General features: G+C 35.4%; 1 protein-coding gene across 2 annotated transcripts in view; it reads left to right on the top strand.

Annotated features, from left to right (window-relative positions):
- LOC135133604 (uncharacterized) overlaps positions 1-23110 on the top strand; it is a 151653-nt gene that overhangs the window by 79109 nt on the left and 49434 nt on the right. Inside the window, exon 1 of one of the 2 annotated variants that reach the window (XM_064062056.1) lies at positions 6840-7100. The exons of the other annotated variant lie outside the window; for it this stretch is intronic. The gene's annotated coding sequence lies outside the window, so the exon portion shown is untranslated. Of the gene's footprint in view, positions 1-6839; positions 7101-23110 lie in introns of those variants that run through there. 2 annotated transcript variants of the gene reach the window in all.

Raw genomic sequence — 23110 nt, forward strand, 5'->3', positions numbered from 1 at the left:
AAACAGTGTAGATTTATTTTTTTAATTATCTCTTTGTATCGATTGTTGTTAAGTTGTTTGATTAAACAATAAAGCACGTCGTAAAAAGTAATTAACGCGGGACTTGAATGGCACAAAAGCTATTGGTGGTGTGTTAAAAAGGATATGGTGCAGTTTAAAGAGACGCAAGCGTGACTTTTAATTGCTCGCTGTCGGTGTGTGAGGTTCGTGGGAGGTAAAAATGCCTGGATTCTAATTGATCATGATTCAGAGAGGCGATTCTATGGATCTATTTTGAAGACCTTGAATTCCTTTCTTATGTCATGTCCATGCAGAGCTGGATTATGCACACAATGATGTGATTGTGGAATCGTGACCGAAACGGTCCATTTACCCAGAAGCATCGCGAAGAATGGGCGTAATTTCGCTGGAAAGTTCGTCAGAAATAAGCAGGAGTGGAGAGCCCGCAGCAAGGATTTTCTCGGGAATGGAGAAAAAAGTGTGAAGATAATCAACTTAATTGCTCAAATTATGGTGCAAAAATGACTTAAAACAAAGAGAGAGATTAGTTGCGCAGAATATCCATATTTTGCACGTTCTTAACTAAGAACCAAACATAAATAATTTGCGAAATCTGAGTAATTGCGTTAAATATTTGCAGTTGTCATCAGTTGGTCTCTTTTGCGCTCCATTTGCCAATTTGTCAAACAGAAAATGTTAATTGAGCAAATTTTGTTTTCACGGAAGCAAGGTTTGCATAGTAATCTAGACTACAAACAACTGCGGCGACAAGATCTTTATACAAAAAGTAACTATTATTAAGACAAACACAGCGAAAAATATTTTGTCCCAGCTTGAAAGAAAACAACACATTGCAATAAACATTGCCAACACATGATAAATAATTTGTTTACGAAGATGTCCATTATCTTTGATGAGTGGATAGATAAATAGAAAAAAATCAATTATGAATAGGAGTTTTCCTTATGTTTTGCATTTTTTTTATATCTTACACGCTTCTTTTTTCCCTTACATTAGTATAAAAGATTGATATTCAATTTGGATTTTTTTGCGAAAATCTATGTACCTAGGAGAAAGACTCAAAGCGGATTCGTAAACCACAAGTAATGGAGTATGTTATGATTAAAAAATTAAATCGTCTTTATCACAAAAAATTTTTGGTTAGTGTTTTACCATCTCACGGTATTCCTAGCACACGTGTAAAATCTGACAAAGGACAGATGAAAACGGGCGACCTACTTTTTCGTACTCTTGTATACCCGTCAAAATTCCTTGGGGTCTGTTTAAATAACGGAAAAAAAAATTAAAATAATGTATGTAGTGTAAACAAAGTATAAATTACCTTTGGCCAATGTGAAAAATTTGGCATTAATATTATAAACAATAACACAAACACTGACAAGAGTTTTAAATTCTTAGGACCACGCAGGTTTCCGTTAACTAATTCTGAGTAATTCTGAGGCTGAAGATACAAAAAATCTGAATATTTTAAAACTGCAAAAATTCTGAAGATTATAAAGATCCCAAAAGTTCCAGACTTATTCCGAGGCTTTAGAGATTCTAAAAATCTAGAAGATTCCGGATATGCCGAGATTCCAGGGATTATAAAAATTCTAAATTTTCTAAAGATTCCAGAAATCAAAAAGATACTAAAGATATTCTGAAGATTCTGAAGACTCAGAATATTTCGAAGACTGAGGATACCAGAAAATCTGAAAACTGAAAATTTCGGAGGAATATAGAAGTTCCAAAGATTTCAGAGGATCCAAAGGTCTCAGAGATCTAAAAATTCCAAAAATTCCGGAGAGTCCAAAACTCTAGAGATTCCAGAGATTCTAAAGATTCCAGAAATTTTCAAATATTCCAAGTTTCAGAATATGTTGAAGATTTTGAAGATTTCGAAGAAGGTTTCAAAGATTCCCGGAGTTCCAGGGATTGCAAAAATTCCGGATATGGAGAGTCTGAAGTGTCTGAAAATTCTGAAGATTCTGAATATTCTGAGTACTTCCAAGGCTGAAGAAGCCAAAAATCTGAATACTTTAAAACTGCAAAAATTCTCAAGATTATAAAAATTCCAAAAGTTCCAGAGTTATTCCGAGACTTTCGAGATTCTAAAAATCTCGAAGATTCCAGATATTCCCAGATTCCAGGGATTATAAACATTCTAAATGTTCTAAAGATTCCAAAAAATTTGAAGATTCTGAGAATTTTAAACATCATAAAGATTCTTACGATTTCAAAAATTCCAAACGTCCTAGAGATTCGAGAAATCAAAAAGATTCTAAAGATATTCTGAAGATTCTCAATGCTCAGAATATTTGGAAGACTGAGGATTCCAGAAAATCTGAAAACTGAAAATTACGGACGAATATAAAGATTCCAAAGATTTCAGAAGATCCAAAGGTCTCAGAGATCTAAGAATTCCAAAAATTCCGGAGAGTCCAAGACTCTTAGAGATTCCAGAGATTCTAAAGATTCCAGAAATTTTAAAATATTCCAAATTTCAGGATATGTTGAAGATTCTGAATATTTCGAAGAAGGTTTCAAAGATTCCCGAAGTTCCAGGGATTGCAAAAATTCCGGATATGGAGAGTCAGAAGTGTTTGAAAATTCTGAAGATTCTGAATATTCTGAGTATTTCCAAGGCTGAAGATGCCAAAAAAACTGAAAACTTTGAAAGTTCCAAAGATTTTGAAGTTTATAACGATTTCAAAAATTTTAGAGGTTCCAGAATTTCGAAAACTTTGGAAATCCGAGACTACAGAGATTCCAGAGATTCTAAGGATTCGAAAGATTCGAATTTTCGGAATATGTTGAAATCTCAAGATTCCAAAAAGTCTGAAAACTCTGAAGATTTCGAAGGTTTCATAGATTCCAGAAATCCCAGGGATACCAGTTTCTAAAAATTCTGGATATTACAGGATTTTAAAGATTCTGGAGATTCTGAATTTTCTAAAAACTCTGAAGATTTCTAATATTCTGAGTACTTCGAAGACTGAAGATGCCAAAAATCTGAAAACTGAAATTTCCAAAGATTTTGAAGTTTACAACGATTTCAAAAGTTTTAGAGGTTCCAGAAACTCTAAAGATTCGAAAGCTTTTGAAGGTGCTGGAATTTGAAGGAATCTAAAGATTCTGAAGATTCAGAATATTGAGCTGAAGAATCAAAAAAATTCTGAAGGTTTTAGAAAACATAGTCTTCTCTTCACAACAAGAAATTGAAAACATGTTTAAAATGGTTTAAAATGGTAAATTTCAATCGAACTCTATATTTCAGAATTTTTTGGAGATTTTTAGACAGCTTTGCTAGAATACCGGCAAAATGACCAAAAATCTTGTTGATCTCGTCCTCCAGAAGGTTTTTACAAATCCATTTCTCTGAAAATTCAAAAATCGCCAAAATGAAATATAGAACAAGTTTTAAAGTACTTATCTATCTACTATAAAAATTTTAATTTAAAGCCGAATACTTCGAAAATCAATGGTAATATCAAGTTTGGATTATTGTTCTTGATAGACCCATCATTCCTATACAACACAATTTTTTCATAATTCTTGGGTGCCCAGTTTTTCCGAAATTGCGCTAAATAAGTCCCTGACAAAAATGCCAGGATTATTCCGGAATCATCAACACGGTATATTTCTCGATTCAGGTCGTCAAAATCTATCCCTCAGGATTTTTTGGGAATTTTCAGCCGACTTTACCAAAATAATTTTTCAGTATATATCAGTATAAAATTTTTAGCTTTCTCCGGATACCGTTGAAAATTACCAAAAATTTTCTATTGTTGATTTGCACCTCCAGAAGTTTTTTATGGATTCAATTCTTTAAAAATTCCTACCAGTTTTACAAAATCGCCAAGTAAAATATGATAAATTTTGAGATGTTTTAAAAATTTTACTTTAAACCTGAATATTTTGAAAGCCAATGTTCGTATCGAATTTCAATTCTGTTTTCCGACAGACCCATCGTTCTTACGCAAATAGAAATTTTTTCATAATTTTTGGTTAGCCAGTTTTTCCGAAATCGCGCTAAATATGTCCTTAACAAAAATGGCAGGATTATTCCGGGATTTTCGATGTTCACCTGCAATTCTTTCCCGGAACCATCAACGCGGTACCCATGTTTCTCAATTCACCTCGTCGAAATCTATCTCTCTAGATTTTTTGGGAATTTTTAGCCAATTTTGTCAAAAGTTTAATTTTTCAATATCTTATTCTGTTTGAAATTTTTGAACTTTCTCTGGATACCGTCGAAAATTACCAAAAAAATTTCAATTGCTGATTTGCCCCTGCAGAAGTTTTTTATGGATTCAGTTCTTTGAAAATTCCTACCATTTTTCCAAAATCGTCAAAATAAAATATGATAAATTTTGAGATGTTTTAAAAATTTGACTTTAAACCTGAATATTTTGAAAGCCAATGTTCGTATCGAATTTCAATTCTGTTTTCCGACAGATCCATCCTTCTTACGCAAATATAAATTTTTTCATAATTTTTGGTTAGCCAGTTTTTCCGAAATCGCGCTAAATATGTCCTTAACAAAAATGGCGGGATTTTTCCGGGATTTTTGAAGTTCGCCTACAATTTTGTTCCGGAACCATCACCACGGTATGTTTTTCTATTCAGCTCGTCAAAATGTATCTTCCAGGATTTTATGGGCATTTTTAGCCAACTTTACCAAAAGCTCAATTTTTCAATCCCTGGCCGTATGAAATTTTCGAGCTTTCCCAGAATACAGTGGAAAATTACCAAAAAAAATCTATTGTTAATTTCGACCTCGAGAAGTTTGTCACGGCTTCATTTCTTTGAAAATTTCTACCATTTTTCCAAAATCGCCAAAATAAGGAGTGACAAATTTTGAGATAGTTTAAAAGTTTGACTTTAAACACGAAAATGTCGAAAATAATGTTCATATAGAGTTTAGATTATTTACGTCGATGGACCTTTCGTTCCTACGCAAATACAAATTTTTCCATAATTTTTGACCATAAGGTTTTCCCGGAATCGTCCAAAGTCCCTAACAAAAATGCCCGAATTTTTCCGGGATTTTTGAAGTTCGCCTACAATTTTGTTCCGGAACCATCACCACGGCATGTTTTTCTATTCAGCTCGTCAAAATGTATCTTCCAGGATTTTATGGGCATTTTTAGCCAACTTTACCAAAAGCTCAATTTTTCAATCCCTGACCATATAAAATTTTCGAGCTTTCCCAGAATACAGTGGAAAATTACCAAAAAAAATCTATTGTTAATTTCGACCTCGAGAAGTTTGTCACGGCTTCATTTCTTTGAAAATTTCTACCATTTTTCCAAAATCGCCAAATTAGAGAGTGACCAATTTTGAGACATTTTAAAAGTTTTATTTTATACCCAATAATTTTGAAAACAATCGTCGTATAAAATTTAGATTATTTTCGTCGATTGACCTCTCGTTCCTCGAATTTTTCCGGGATTTTTGAAGTTCGCCTGCGATTTTGTTCCGGAACCATCACCACGGTATGTTTTTCTATTCAGCTCGTCAAAATGTATCTTCCAGGATTTTATGGGCATTTTTAGCCAACTTTACCAAAAGCTCAATTTTTCAACCCCTGACCGTATGAAATTTTCGAGCTTTCCCAGAATACAGTGGAAAATTACCAAAAAAAATCTATTGTTAATTTCGCCCCGAGAAATTTGTCACGGCTTCATTTCTTTGAAAATTTCTACCATTTTTCCAAAATCGCCAAAATAGGGAGTGACAAATTTTGAGATATTTTAAAAGTTTGACTTTCAACCCGAAAATATCGAAAACTAATCGTCGCCGTCGTATAAAATTTGGATTATTTGCGTCCATGGACCTATTGTTTCTGCGTAGACGCAAAAATGGACATATATAGTATCAGCAGAGAGACCAACAGACAGACGGACGGAAACGGGGGACCTACATTTACATATCCTACGAGATGCGAAACATTGAAGAAACATGAAATTAAACAAAATCATCTTATTATAACCAAATCATCGATTTGTAACGGTCTCATTTGAAAAAATTAAGTGAATATCGAGATCAACAATTCTCAACGATTTTTTTTTTACATCACAGTATCCTGGCAGGACGAATTCGTCTTACCACCTTGCATTTTTTAAAAATCACAGTTGAATGCATTTCCGGCGGAACTTGTGGTGACGAATTTTTAACTAAATTTAAATACACAATTTAACCCTGAGAAAAACAAAATAAAAGACAACCTGAAAATTTGTTTCAAAAAATAATTTTGACGGGGATGAATACTATAATTTTACTATAAGTCCAATAAACACTTAATACAACGTTGGTTGTAGTTTCTCTAGAATTTCAGTGACATTAGATGACCTATTTCCAGGAAATCGGTAAAATAAATCGATTCCTAATAATCTAATAATGTTTTAGTAATACATAAGTAAAACTGTGAAAAAAATCACGAAAAATATAGTACAAGTAAAACAAAAATTTCAGAAAAAGAAAAAGAAAAATTAAACAAGTGGGCGAAAATACAGATGCAAAAACACGAAATCAAAATAATAAAAAACCTATATAAAAACGGAGTACCAAATACCAAATTTGGTCCCCTTTCGTGCTCCACCCACAACAAACCACCTCATCAAATATTCCTCTCCTCGAACCAGAAATGAATCATTTTCCAGCGCAACCTTCGTGACCCATCAAAATCGCCCATCCAAATCAGCACTTTTCTAGCCTTATTTACATTTTATATTCGATATTATTATTCCCGGTGTCAGAGCCGCCCGCGTCGCAAACGCATTTTTTGTCTCTAGCTTGTTTTTTGTTTTCATCGGCGACTCAGTAGGCCGTGGAGCTTTCGGTCCGACGCTACCTTGATGCCGATGATATTCACTTGTTTGTGCACCGGCCGGCAGTCGTTTGAAAGCGTTTGTGGGAAGCGGTCGTAGCTGGCGCTGCCCGTCTACGTCACTGCGTGAAACGAGTTCTGTGTTTTTTCTTCGCGGTTCTTCGGTTCTTTGTAACTGAAAAGTTTTTTCGGTTTCCGGTTAAAATATGTGCGGGTTGTAGTGGAGTGAAGGGTTCAGAAGGGATTATTCATCGGGAGAGTTTATGCTGTAAGTGGTTTTGAGGATTTTCTTCTAGGGACAAAGAAAAAGAGTGAGGTTTGAGTGTGCTGTGGCTAAGTAAGCGCTTGTTTTTGCTTGATTGTTTTTGGATGGGTGACACAAAATGGCAGACTTTTTGACATTTTGAGTGATTAGTCATTGGCAGTGATCTTTGTAAGAGTGTTTGGTCGCTTGTTGGGGTCTCCAAACGGGTTTTGATTTAAAATCACCACACACTCTCAAAGCCATTGCCATTTTTGCAAAATGTCAATCTTCTATTATAAATTTTAATCAATGTTAAGCATCACAGTTGGCATGTTAAACTGTCAAGTGTTTTAATTAAAGTCGGTACACTTTTAGGTCACTGATCAACGCCTTCCTTGATTGTCCAAGTTGTCCAAATTTAACGTAAAATCAGTTTACTTTCTTGGGGCCAATGTTATCTGATCGAGTCTCTTTTGATTATAAACGTCAACAATCTAATTAGTGCATTCAGTCAAGTCCATTGCCATTTTTTACAGAGCCCAAACTACTTTTGGTTTTAAAATTCAGGATTGTGACTACTGGTAATAATAGACTTCTAATTGGGAACCTGTTAAAACTTGCCATAAATTTTAATAAAAGTTTTAACATGGGCGTGAAATGTCAAGTTTGTGGTAGCCACCTATTTTTACGCATTTTTGTGTTACCTTAGACGAATTAGTCAACTTTACACTTTATCACGAAGTCGGTGTAGTTCATAAATTTTAATGAAAAGTGTAAATTGCGTGTTAATATGTCATATGGTAGTTTTAATTAAAGTAACTACATTTTGTTGAAGTCGTTTTTATTGCAAAGCTTGTCAAGTTTTAGTCAAATGTGAATTATGATTGTGTTCGTTGTAAAATTTTGTTTCATTGTGTATTTCAGTGGCCAAATTTCAAAGTACCGGTTATACGTACCTACTTTAAAATACCAACCGCTAAACGTTTTTTCCAGTTTGGTCTTATAACAAGAACTTGCGTTATCTTTTATAATCAAATTCTTTTTATATTGGTGCTTCAATTCAATTTTAATCGAAATTCACTTTTTTTTTATTACTCGTACTACACCAAAATTGAGTAAAGTGCAAAAATGATGTTTTCGTGTTGACAGGTTTTTTTAACTTGACGTTGTTTCAAGGCTTGCTAGTCCAGATTTTTAATATTTTTGCGATTTTATAGAATTCTCACACCATTATTAAAAATCACACTTCATACCAACACACAGATTTTATTTAAGGAAAAATTTTACTTTTTATCTTTATCCAGATTTTATGTCTCTTACGGTTTGCTTACCTGAAGGGAACAAAGTTTCCATTAATTAGATGCGTATGAACACGTTTTGGGGTTAAATGTTCAACGGCTTCTGATTCGCAAAATTCTTCGGACAAACAACCCGAAAGCAGGTAAGCGTTGTGGATCTTAAATATACCTACATTATTTTATTGACTCAAGAAGACAGTTATTTTAAATTATGCAAGCATGGTTTTATGTTTCAATGCAAGAAAGGGTTCATATCGTCCGCATTAATATTCAACGCCAGTTTTAACTGTTATCTGTTATTCAAACCTATATTTTTAAGGAAATCTTAGATCGATCGGTTCCACTTCGTAAACTAAAAAGTGTAGCAAATAATCTGTTCGAAGATAAAAATTTAAGACAAAAAATCGGTAGATTGAAAGATCATCGAGCGGATCAAATTTGCGACTTCCCTGACAAAAATGACAATGGAACAGACAAATTTCGTTATATCTCACTAAGATTAAACATTTCTAACGTAACACTTTTACAATAAGACACAGGGGACCCCTAAGATTCTGTAGGATTCGTGGAAAAAAGACAGAAGGGGACCCTGAGATTCTTTAAGATTCATGAAAAAAACAGACAACGGGTCTGAGATTCTTTCACATTCTGTAAAACAACACACACAAGAAGCCCTTGAGATTTTTCAAGATTCGTGGAAAAAAAAACAAATAAGGGACCCCTGAGATTCTTTCAAATTCTTCAAAAAAAACTCACACAAAGTGCCCTTGAGTATATTTAAAATTCGTGAAAAAAGACAGAAGGGGCCCCTGAAATTCTTTAAGATTAATAAAAAGGACACAAGAAGCCTCTGAAATTCCGTAAGATTCGTGAAAAAAGACAGAATGGGCTCCTGAGATTCTTTAAAATTCCAAAAAAAAACACACACATACACACACAGTTCCTGAGATTCTTTAAGTTTCATGAAATAAATGGGTCCCTGAGATTCCTTTGGATTAGTGAAAAAAAGACAGAATTTAAGACTCTGAGACTTTAAAAATAAAGGAGCCTCTGAGATTTTTAAGATTAATAAATAAGACACAAGGGATGCCTAAGATTCTACAGAATTTATGAAAAAAAAAGACAAAAGGGGTTTTTGAGATACTTTTAAGATTGATGAAAAAAACAGACACAAGAGGCCTGAGATTCTTTCACATTCTTTAAAAAACACACAGGAGCCCTTGAGATTTTCAAGATTCGTAAAAAAAAAAGAATTAAGGGACACCTGATATTCTTTCACATTCTTAAAAAAAACACACACACATACACAAGCAGTTCCTGAGATTCTTTAAGTTTCATGAAATAAATGGGTCCCTGAGATTCCGTTGGATTAGTGAAAAAAAGACAGAATTTAAGACTCTGAGACTTTAAAAATAAAGGAGCCTCTGAGATTCTTAAGATTAATAAATAAGACACAAGGGACGCCTAAGATTCTACAGAATTCATGAAAAAACAAGACAAAAGGGGTCCTTGAGATACTTTTAAGATTGATGAAAAAAACAGACACAAGAGGCCTGAGATTCTTTCGCATTCTTTAAAAGAACACACAGGAGCCCTTGAGATTTTCAAGATTCGTAAAAAAAAATAATAAAGGGACCCCTGAGATTCTTTAAGTTTCTTGAAATAAAAGGCAGAAGGGGTCCCGGAGATTCCGTGGGATTCGTGAAAAAAAGATAGAATTTAAGACTCTGAGACTTTAAATACACACACAAGGAGCCTTTGAGATTCTTAAGATTAATAAAAAAGACACAAGGGACCTCTGAGATTCTGTAGGATTAGTGAAAAAAAAGACTGAAGGCTCCCTGAGATTCTTTAAGATCCATAAAAAACACACAAGGGATCCTGAACTTCTTCCACATTCTTTAAAAGAACACACAAAAAGAGTCCTTGTATTCTTCAAGATTCGTGAAAAAAATAAAGGACCCCTGAGATTCTGTAAAATTCTTTAAAACAAAACACGCACGAAGAACCCCTGTGTATATTTAAGATTCGTTAAAAAAAGACAGAAAGGGGCTCTGAAATTCTTTAAGATTGATAAAAAAGACACGAGGGGCCTTTGAGATTCTTAAGATTAATAAAAAAGATAGGAGATTGCGTAAGGTTCGTGAAAAAAAAAACAGAATGTAGGACTTTGAGACTTTAAAAATACTCACACAAGGAGTCTCTGAGATTCTTAAGATTAATAAAAAAGACACAGGGGGCCCCTGAGGTTCTGTAGGATTCGTGAAAAAAAAACTGAAGGGTCCCTGAGATTCTTTAATATCCATAAAAAACACACAAGGGATCCAGAGATTTTTTCACATTCTTTAAAAGAGTACACAAAAAGAGTCCTTGTATTCTTCAAGATTCGTGAAAAAAAAATAAGGGACCCCTGAGATTCTGTAAAATTCTTTAAAATAAAACGCACAAAAGGGACCTCTAAGATTCTTTCACATTCTTTAAAAAAACACACACACGAAGGGCTCCTATGTATATTTAAGATTCGTGAAAAAAAGACAGAAGGGGGCTCTGAAATTCTGTAAGATTGATAAAAAAGACACAAGGGGCCTTTGAGATTCTTAAGATTAATAAAAAAGGTACGAGATTGCGTAAGGTTCCTGAAAAAAAAAAGACAGAATGTAGGACTTTGAGACTTTAAAAATACTCACACAAGGAGTCTCTGAGATTCTTAAGATTAATAAAAAAGACACAGGGGGCCCCTGAGGTTCTGTAGGATTTGTGAAAAAAAAGACTGAAGGGTCCCTGAGATTCTTTAAGATCCATAAAAAACACACAAGGGATCCTGAGAGTCTTTCACATTCTTTAAACGAACACACAAAAGGAGTCCTTGTATTCTTCAAGATTCGTGAAAAAAAAAATAAGGGACCCCTAAGATTCTGTAAAATTCTTTAAAACAAAACGCACAAAAGGGACCTCTAAGATTCTTTCACATTCTTTAAAAAAACACACACACGAAGAGCTCCTGTGTATATTTAAGATTCGTGAAAAAAAGACAGAAGGGGGCTCTGAAATTCTTTAAGATTAATAAAAACAGACACAAGGGGCCCTTGAGATTCTTAAGATTAATAAAAAAGATACGAGATTGCGTATGGTTCGTGAAAAAAAGACAGAATGTAGGACTTTGAGACTTTAAAAATACTCACACAAGGAGCCTCTAAGATTCTTAAGATTAATAAAAAAGACACAGGGGACCCCTGAGGTTCTGTAGGATTCGTGAAAAAAAAACTGAAGGGTCCCTGAGATTCTTTAAGATCCATAAAAAACACACAAGGAATCCTGAGATTCTTTCACATTCTTTAAAAGAACACACAAAAAGAGTCCTTGTATTCTTCAAGATTCGTGAAAAAAAAAATAAGGGACCCCTGAGATTCTGTAAAATTCTTTAAAACAAAACGCACAAAAGGGACCTCTAAGATTCTTTCACATTCTTTAAAAAAAACACACACGAAGAGCTCCTGTGTATATTTAAGATTCGTGAAAAAAAAGACAGTAGGGGCTCCTGAGATTCTACAAAATTCTTTAAAAAAACACACAAAATAGCCCCTGAGATTTTTTAAAATTAATAAAGAACATAAAAAGGCGGATTTACTACTACTTTTAATCTTAGGGTATGAAAATCTCTTATCAATCTAACCTTGACTTCCAAAGTTAAACGTAAAAAGCGTAGCCGATAATGTCTAATTTAAGACATGTGTAAGACGAAAAAATCGGTAGATCAAAAGATCATCGAACGGATCAAATTTCCGGACTTCCCTTACCCACATTATTGAACCTTCTAATATAAAACTTAGCTACGGCTCTGAAAATAATAATGGACGTGTACTATATAGATTATTGTTCATAATAATATTCTTGGCGGTTGAACAAAATAAAGATATGCATGTACTAAATTTTCACTTAATAGGAAAATTAGGAGAAAATCTCGTACCAGTCGGACCTCGAGTTTCAAATTTAAGTAAAAATATTTTGAATACGGTGAATTTCGGTCATCAGAACACAAAACACAAGATTCATGACGGCGCAGTTCCTCTTTAGGTGCATCCTTCCAATCGGCGCAGTTAGATTATACCGGAAAACCCGACTAATGAAATTTATCCGAGAACACGTAAGGACGATCAACACGTCACTTCTAACACTTTTCTCTGAATTAATTTTTGCCTCTTCATAAACAACATATTATTACATTGGAAGCTACATAATGGTCATTATTTGAATTAATTGCACTTGCAACGACTAGAAAAGCAATCATCAGATATTTATTGCTTGGTGGAATGGAAAGAAAAAACATCAAAATAATAACAATTGTTAATGTTACAAGTACCCCCACCTCCGTTCGTCATGCTGTGTGACTTTCGGCAGAAATAACATACATTATCTTTGGCCTGATTTTATAAAATTGCGTTTTCATTCGAGAACGACACAATCGCTCGATTTTAGTGGTCATTTTGGGTTACAGAACAACAAAATTCGTCGTCGAAATTTCTGAATCGTCTGATAAGCTTCGCCAATTTCGATATTCAGTTATCCACCTTGTGAAAAGTTTTAATTACTGCAGACCGCTCTGATAAGGTTAAACCAATTCCTTTTAAATGTCAACCGGACGTGAAGCAAGTTACCCAAACCCGCCAATCTGCACAATTACCCCTCTAAAAATTACACGTTCTCGATAAATTCAATCTCCACAATAACAAACCCGCCTTATGCAACAACAAATAATCCGATATGACTCAAAGAAACATGTACTCTATTAAATTCAGTTACGGTATGTAGCAACAACCGTTCCCATTTCTTTTTTCCACGATTTTTTCCATTTCCAAGTCGCGCTCTTAATTTATTCCGCATTATACGCACTTTCTATAACGCCCGTTTTCGTCGCGAATTTCAATAAATCATTTTTAATTGCCCCCATCGCTGTGCATAGAAAAGTTGTTGGTATTTAATTTGCGCGAGTAAATTGTGAAATAGAGCGCACATAATTCGCTAAAGTGTTGCCGCACGATATTCCAATATAAATCCCCGTTTTTCCGAGTGTTTATGGTCGCGATTAATCATTTTGGTTCTCTTTTTGAGCGCACGAACTCGCCTCCAATTGCGGGGCTTCCAGAACAGCGTGGTGCTAATTACCGGCCAACCGGGTAATAATGTCTAAATTGACGTAGGACGCGAAAAATAAAAGAGGCGCTGCCCACACGGGACTTTATTAGCGGTTTACGGCACTCGAGACACCCGAAATGGGGCGCTTTTCGCACTAGAGGTGATAAGCGCAGTCGTTGCACTCGGGATTTTATTGTCGGGAAAGTGACGGGCTCGGAGCGGGCTGCGACACGTGTCAGTTTGAGCACCACTGCGAGAATGAGATTTTATACTTTTTTTAACTTGACTGGCACTAAGTCGACTTGGCACTGACAAAATTGAATTTTACTTCTAGGAGAGTTTGTCAATTTGAAATTTTATCTAGTGGTTGACATTCACAGCAGGAAATGGTGATAGTTTGCACTGTAATTCACAATTAACCTTAGAAATTTTTTTGACAAAAGTTCAGATTCAAGAATTCTTATTAAGCGCAAAACTGGGTGTTAAAAAATTTGCTAGCGTTTAATAAGTTTGACTTAAAACTTTGTATCAGAATGAGAAATTTGAGAAAATTTCAAGCCGAAGAACTCTGAGGAATGCTGAAAAAGATGTTAAATATTCGTTGGCGTAAACTTGACATTTTAAAATTTAATTAAAATCGGGTGTGATTTACAGAAATTTGTATTAAGTAATTAATAACAGAAGAAGTGTTAATTTGTTTCAAATGAGAACAGAAGTGAATCTAAACGTCAGGAACTTTAACAAGCAAACGTTTTTTTGAGGAATTTTCGTTAGAGCAGTTTTTCCAAGTGTTATAAAGACATTTTTTTTGACATATGACTTTACCACGCAATTGTTAAGTTTTTTTTGCATACTGTGATACCGTTAAGTTGAAAAGGTGTGAAGCAAAAGCTCAAAATGTCACTAAAAAAAAAGCTGACGTTTCTGTTTTTAATTTTCACTAAGGAATACTTTTTATCAGTTCCACAAATATGCACAGATCAAGTCAGACTGAGACAGGGTAGGGTAAGTCAGGTCACGCTAAGTCAGGTTACGCCAAGTCAGGTCACGCTACGTCAAGTCAAGCTAATAACAATCAGAATAAAATGTGATATAACTCTATGGACACGTCAGGTCATGTTGGTTATGAATGCTTTTGAATATGTTACATATAATATTTTTTCCAATAATTTCACAAGACTTTGGAATTTATAGGCCTTTCGAAATTTTTTCTGCTGTAATTTTTAGTTTTTTTTATTTTCAGTATCTTGAAATCTAATAACTGAAATTTTAGTCCTTGTGTCGGGGAGGGCGCGCTCCACACAAATACATTAAATATATAGGGTGATTCAGTGCAATACTGGCGAATTATATGGCAAAAAAATGTCAAAAGCTCTGTCTCAAGTGTCATTTGGGATTTATTAAAAAATATACCGGATGAGTGAGTCTGGGAAAAATAGTAAAAAAAATCCTTCTCACATTTTGGTGGAGTTGTAATGATTTTAACAACCAAACAACACATTCATTATCACAATAGCAGGTTCTAACCCCACCCACGCGCCCTCTCTTTGCTTAGAGAGTATGTCATTTGCCAAAATCGATCTTATCCTAGCAAATACTAGCCCCGCCCACCCACCCTCTCTTTTCTTACAGGGTAGCTCATTTGCCAAAATCAGTCGTATCTTAGAAGGTACTAGCCCCGCCCACCCACCCTCTTTTTTTCTAGAAGGTATGTCATTTGCCAAAATCAATCTTATCTTAGCAGCGTTTTTTTCGTAATCTCCATCATAAAGATTTTTTTTATTTTTTTAGGACCCCCGAAATCCCCACTCATAACGTAATGAATTGTTTAGTAGTATCTGCTAAGATAAAACTGATTTTGGCAGATGACATGCCTTCAAAGAAAAGAGAGGGTGGGTGGGCGGGGTTAGTTTCTGCTAGGATAAGACTAATTTTGGCAAATGAGATCCCTCTAAGAAAATAGAGGGCGGGTGGGTGGGCCTAGAACCTGTTGAGACTGATTTGGCAAATGACGTATCTTCTAAGAAAAGAGAGGGTGGGTGGGTGGGGCTAGTACCTGCTAAGATAAGACTAAATTTAGCAACTGACGTATCCTCGTAAGAAATTTAATTAAGTTATTATAAGAAAAGTCACTAGAGGCTCCAAAGAACTTTCAAATTTTTCCCAAGCAGGATAACCTAGAACCCCAAGATTGTTTTAAATTGCCAAGATCGGTATTATTTTAGCAAATACTGGCCCCACTCACCCACCCTCTCTTTTTTTAGAGGCAATTCATATGCCAAAATCAGTCGTATCTTAGCAGGTACTAGTAACGCCCACCCACCCTCTCATTTCTTAGAGAGTATGTCATTTGCCAAAATCAGTTTTATCTTAGCAGGTACTAGCCCCACCCACCCACCCTCTCTTTTCTTAGAGGGTATGTCATCTGCCAAAATCAGTTTTATCTTAGTAGGTACTAGCCCCATCCACCCACTCTCTCTTTTCTTAGAGGATACGTCATTTGTCAAAATCAATCTTATCTTAGCAGCGTTTTTTTTTTCGTAATCTACATCATAAAGAATTTTTTTATTTTTTTACGACTCCCGAACCCCCATTCATAACGTACTGAATTTATTAGTAGTACCTGTTAAAATAAAACTGATTTTGGCAGATGACATGCCTTCTAAGAAAAGAGAGGGTGGGTGGGCGGGGTTAGTTCCTGCTAGGATAAGAATGATTTGGGCAAATGAGATCCCTCTAAGAAAATAGAGGGCGGGTGGGTGGGGCTAGAACTTGTTGGGACTGATTTGGCAAATGACGTATCCTCTAAGAAAAGAGAGGGTGGGTGGGCGGGGGTAGTTCCTACTAAGATAGAGTGATTTTGGCACATGAGATATTTGGAAGGAAAGAGAGGGTGGGTGGGTGGGGCTACTCCGTGCTAAGATAAGACTGATTTTACCAAATGACGTATCCTCTAAGAAACTTAATTAAATTATTATAAGAAAAGACTCTAGAGGCTTCAAAGCACTTTCAAATTTTTTCCAAGCAGGACAACCTAGAACCCCAAGATTGTTTAAATTACCAAAATCGGTATTATTTTAACAAATACTGGTCCACCCACCCACCCTCTCTTTTCTTAGAGGTATGTCATCTGCCAAAATCAGTTTTATCTTATCAGGTACTAGCCCCACCCACTCACCCTCTCTTTTCTTACAGGATATGTCATTTGCCAAAATCAGTTTTATCTTATCAGGTACTAGCCCCACCCACCCACCCTCTCTTTTCTTACAGGATATGTCATTTGCCAAAATCAGTCGTATCTTAGCAGGTGGTATCCCCGCCTACCCACCCTCTCTTTTCTTAGAGGATATGTCATCTGCCAAAATCAGTTTTATCTTAGCAGGTACTAGCCCCGCCCACCCACCCTGTCTTTTCTTAGAGGGTATGTCATTTGCCAAAATCAGTTATATCTTGACAGGTACTAGCCCCACCCACCCACCCTCTCTTTTCTTAGAGGATACGTCATTTGTCAAAATCAATCTTATCTTAGCAGCGTTTTTTTTTCGTAATCTACATCATAAAGAATTTTTTAAATTTTTTAGGACTCCTGAAACCCCCATTCATAACGTAATGTATTTATTAGTAGTACCTGCTAAGATAAAATTGATTTTGGCAGATGACATGCCTTCTGAGAAAAGAGAGGGTGGGTGGGCGGGGTTAATTCCTGCTAGGATAAGACTAATTTTGGCAAATGAGATCCCTCTAAGAAAATAGAGGGCGGGTGGGTGGGGCTAGAACCTCTTGAGACTGATTTGGCAAATGACGTAGAGAGGGTGGGTGGGCGGGGCTAGTTCCTACTAAGCTAAGAGTGATTTTGGTAAATGACATATTCTCTTCGATATAAGAAGGCAGGCGGCTGGGACTAGTACCTGCTGATATAAGACTTAAAAAACGGGTCCCAAAATTAATTCAAAATCAGGTAGCTAAGAATTTTCCAAAAATATAACTCCAAAGTCCCCCAAAATTGTTTTACGTGATTTAAGAAAAAAAATTCTATATGGGGCTCCCAAAACAATACATCATGAGTACCCAAGTGCATTCAGCAACAAAACACCAGATTCCTTTAAATTTAGCCGGAAATAAAACAATTAATTAACCTCCGATTTTGCGGACACCCGGTATAACGAGATAAACAAATGTGCGCACTTCGCTTTGATATCAATAACGCTGAATTTTAATATTGCAATAAAAAAATCAAATTCCGATATTTTACTCTTCACAAATACATACAGCATTCTGTACTTTACTACAACATCTTACTGAGCGTTTTTGATTCTCTTTCTTTTTGAGTAGTTTTTATATGTAAAGTAAAAAATGGTTTGTGATTTTTTTTTGAGAAACACATCAATATACGAAAAAAGGCCGGACCTGAGTTAACCTGACCTGATCTGTACATATTTGTCATATTTCATTCTGCTTCCTATTAGTCTGTCCAAACTTAACCTGACCTAATTTTTCTGACTTGACTTAGCCCGGCCTGACTTTTTTTCCTGGAGGAAAACCCTCATTGGCACCTGGGAAGTTCTTCCAGGTAGTGTTGGATTTCCATCCCAGGATGGTCGGGAGCAGATTTACCTACTAAAAGTCCCTCTCCCCCTTCATTGTTCTCCCTGGGACCGTTCGCGTAGTAGTTCAACGAGAGACCTAACCTAACCCGACTTAACCTAACCAGAGTTGGCTCGACCTGACTTAGCCTGATATGACCTCATCTAACCTGAACTGTGCATATTTGTCATATTTTATTCTGCTTCTTAGTCTGACCTGACTTTGCTTGGCTTGTCTTATCTTGACTTGACTTAGCCTAACCTGACTTTTTTTCCTGGCGGAGGGGAAACCCTTCATAGGCACCTGGGAAGTTGTCCCGGATAGTGTTGGATTCCGGCCCCAAAATGATTGGGACCTGATCTGATCTGACTTGACCTGACCCGAATTGGCGAGACTTGCCTTAGAGTGACCTGACTTGGCATGATCTGACTTGGTGTGACCCGACTTAACGTAACCTAACTTACCTCATCCGACTTGTTTATATTTGTCATATTTTATTCTGCTTTTTATAAGTCAGTTAGTTAATTACATTGTTGACTACGAATTTAGAAGTTTTTTAGTTGTAATTACTTACTAGTTGTAATATAACAAAGTAGTTACACCACAAATTAGTTTTATTTTTTCAATAATGTAATCAAATTTCGCAGTTAATTAAAACATTCTTATTGAACTTAAAAAAAAAAACGATTTAACTTTCACAGGCGAGGTTTCAAAAGCTTCTTTCAATCAAGGAACACTGTCGACATTTTTAAATAATAATAAATTTATTGCTTGTAACCCAGTTACAGTACAAAATACGATTTTTTCTCGGTGAATAAGAAAGTATTGTGCGAAATTAAGAAAAAGCCGAAACCGTTGTCGGCTAATTTATGCGTATAAACCGAAAATTATGCGATTGGATCGGAATTGATTCGTTTTCGATTTGCCGAAGATTCGATACGACAAATCGAATTTGGTCTATTTCATCGTTTTGTTTTTCATCTGTTCCTACTTTTGTAAAGAATGTTGCGTTTATCATCCGGGCGTCAAAATTTCGTGGCTTGGAGGTGATGCAAAAAGTAAGATTTATCGAGGTTTAATTCATTAATTTGAATAAAAGGTCACTTGTTAATTGTCTATATCTAGCTTTGTGTATGCTTTTTTTTTTATATAATTTGCGGTACTTGTTTAAATATTTAAATGCCAGAGGAGTGTGAGAAAACCAGGAAAAGTAGAGAGAAATACCAAATGGGCATACATTTTTCGCATAGTTGAATATTTGCGAATAATCGGAGGTCGTTGACCTAAAACGTGTTCACGCACGTCTGATTCATAGACCTTTGTTCCTTACAAATAAACCGAAAGTCAGTCTTCACAATTCGGCCTCTCTTTCAACCCCATTGGCGCCGTCAACCTGCGCCTCCGATTGTTCGAAAATCACCTTGAAATTTAGTCCACCGTAACGGCATTTCCTGGCCACCTGTCTGGCCGTTTTTCATTAGGTCACTGCTGCTCTTCGCATTGTTCCATTACGAAATTCCCACAGTTAAAGAGCGGGAAAGTTTCATAACTGCCGCAAAATCGCCGTCTTCTCGTTTTTTCGAAACAGCCGCAACCACAACACGGCGACGTCTCGACAAACCAATCTAGATCTCGGCGATCATTAAGAACGAGTTTTTTTTTCCTGAAAAAGATACTGGTTGGTCCTCTCGAATTTCAGACGTCGAAGTTACGTATCTAATCAGCTCGAACGTGTTTCGAATTATTAGCGTTGGCGTGTTTTTTGCGCCGATTCAATATGGCAACGAAATTTTTATTCAGCGCCTAGTTTGGCGATAAATCTGACTTAAATCGGTCAGTGGCAAGGTGTCTACTGTCTGATTGCTTGGAGGTTAAAGTGATTATTTATAAGATGTACGTGCTTACGATTATAATTTGAGTTTTGCCGGTGAAAGTTGGTGCCGAAAATGTGAGAAAAAATGGTAATATTTCCGATGAAATCGGTGTTGGTACTTCTGGGTTTCAGGAAAGGGAAAATGGCGGCATGGATTCTTACGTAAGAGGCGTGATTTAATTGAATGGGAGAGAATAAAAGGTACAAAAATGGAGCCGCATTTTTATGACGAGGTTTTGAAGTGTTGAATGTTTTCCGCTTATTGTTTTTGTTTTTTAACGACTATAATAAACGAGGTAGTCAGTCTATTATTTTTAAAATGTCACGTTGTGTCAGTTTTTTCGTCACTTCCATGTTATATGCACGGATAAAACCCTCACGTAATCAGTTACGTCCACATGTATTTTTAATTGTTGCGTTACCGAAGTATAGCATAAATTTAGCTTACTTGCTTATGGTCATTATTATCACACGTGTCTTTTTTTCTTATTTTTGTTTTTCAAGTGTTTACTTGAATTTCCAGTTCATTCGCAAAAGTTCTTTATTTTCTGTCTATTTCCTACAGTTAATGACATAATTAGCGAATGCTTCGTTTCCTACAACTTTTTTGGCGTGGTGGTTTTATATTTAGATATTCTGGTTTTACGTGTTTTTTTCTCAGTTTATACTTATTCTTTTTTCTTCGCTTCGTATTTTTCTTATATTGGTTTCTCCGTTGTAAATTTGATTTCGTCGTTGGATTTTTTTTCACTCTTGCTTAATCTCGAAACCTAAAAGCAAATTAAGGGAAGTAAGGCAATTTTGATCCAGAACTTATTATTATAGGGTTACTAATTCAGATAAGTCTAAAGTTAAAATATATTTGAATTTAGCTTTTCGCTCAGAATGACGACTTTTCTTCTTACATTGCGAGTGATATTACCTATATTTCATTTATAAAAAAAAAATATTTGTTTGATTAAAACTTCAGGAGCGAGGGAAATTCTCTCTAATAACATGAAACCGTTTTTTTTATTAAAAGCAAGTCTTGAAACAACATTAAGTTGAAAACAACTGTTAAAACCAGTACTTGGTAAATTAAAAAAAAATTAGGTATGGGAAGTCGGCAAATTTGGTTCGGGATAAAGAATTGCTATAGGTTATTGTTATTAAATCTCGAAAAGTCGGAAATCATCTGAAATTTTTTATAACAAAATTAACAAAAATATTTTAAATTGTAGAACTTTCCAAAAAATAATAGTACGTTTAAAAAGTAGGATATATAGGGTCGAAAATTTGTGTAGTAAAGAAATACCCGTCAGGAGTTAAAATAATTTTAAAATTCATTAATGTAAAGACATTTTTCCAAATTAAATATTTGTAAGGTTGTAAAAACCCCAAATTTATGTAGGTATGGGAAGTTGGCATTTTTTTTGATTCGGGAAAAAAAATTGCTGTAAGTTATTATTATTAAATCTCGAAAAGTCGGAGGTTATGTGAAATTTTTAATAACAAAATAAACAAAAATATTTTCAATTAATCGACATTATGAAAAAGAATACTTACTACGATTAAAAAAATACTATACCGGATGTCTGGAAAATGGGGGATTAACACTCCGCTACGCTCTTGACTAACCCCGCCCACCCGTCTCCTTAGATAATACGTCATCTGCTGAAATTAGTATTATCTTAGCAGGTACTAGCCCCACCCACCCACCTTCTCTTTTCTTACAGGTATCTCATGTGCCAAAATCACTCTTATCTTAGTAGAAACCAGCCCCGCCCACCCACCCTCTCTTTTCTTAGAGGGTATGTCATTTGCGAAAATTGATCTTATTTTAGCAGGTACTAGCCCCACCCACCCACCCTCTCGTTTCTTAGAAGGTTTGTCATTTGCCAAAGTCGGTTTTTACTTTAACAGGGACAAACCCCACCCACCCACCTTCTTTTTTCTTACAGGATATGTCATTTGCGAAAATCAGTTTTATCTTAACAGGTACTAACCCCATCCATCCGTCCCCTACTTTCTTAGAGGGATCTCATTTGCCAAAATCAGTCTTTTCTTAGAAGGTACTAACCCACTAAGAAAATAAAGGGCGGGTGGGCAGGGCTGGTGCTTGCCAAGATAAGGTTAACATTGCCAAATAACACCCTCTAAGAAAATAAAGATCGGGTGGCCGGGACTAGTATTTGCTAAGATAAAACTGATTTTGCCAAATAGCATAGCCTTGAAGAAAATAAAGTGTGGGTGGGCGGGGCCAATACTTGCCAGGATAAGAGTGATTTTGCCAAATGATATACCCTCTATCCTTCATTTTTTGGAGAGTAGGTCATTTGCCAATATCAGTTTTTATCTTAGCAGGTACTAGCCCCGCCCACCCACCCTCCGATATTAGAAAGATTTTAACGATCCTAAAACTTCCAAAGATTCTAAAAATTCCAACGATTCTGAAGAGTCTGAAGATTCTGAACAGTTCTAAGACTGAGGATCCCAAAAAATTTGAAAACTTTGAAGATTCCAGAGATTCTAAAGATCATACAGATTTCTAAGATTTAAAAGATTCCAAATATTCCGCGACTCTAGACATAGATTCTAAAGATTCTGAGGATTTTCGAGACCCTGAATATTTCGAAGACTGAAGATTCCAAGAAATCTGAAAACTGAAAAAAATTCCAAATGTTCTGAAGATAATAACGATTTCAAAGATTCTATAAATTCCAGAAATTTCAAAAAATTCGGAATAAATTCCAGAGATTCTAAAGATTCGGAAGATTTGGAGGTTCTAGAGATTCTGAACATTCTGGATATTCTGAAAAATCTGAAGATTATAAAGATGTCAAACGTTCCAAAGACTTTCCGAGACTTTAGAAATATTAGAAATTCCAAACATTCCTGATATTCCGGGATTAGAAAGATGTTAACGACTCTAAAAATTCTAAAGATTATAAAAATTCCAAGGATTATGACAACTCTAATGTTTATAAAGACTAAAAACTCTGAAGATTCCAAAAAATTTTAAAACTTTAAAGATTCCGGAGATTCTAAAGATCATAAAGATTTGTAAGACTTGATTTTGATTTAATGATTCTAAAGATTCTGAGGATTTTCAAGACCCTGAATATTTCGAAGAACGTAGATTCCAAAAAATCCAAAGACTGAAACAA

This window comes from Zophobas morio, unplaced genomic scaffold (genome assembly GCF_036711695.1).
Source record: "Zophobas morio isolate AGI-343-1 ecotype UQ-CSIRO unplaced genomic scaffold, CSIRO_AGI_Zmor_V1 ptg000022l, whole genome shotgun sequence".
In the NCBI taxonomy this organism is placed as follows: domain Eukaryota; kingdom Metazoa; phylum Arthropoda; class Insecta; order Coleoptera; family Tenebrionidae; genus Zophobas; species Zophobas morio.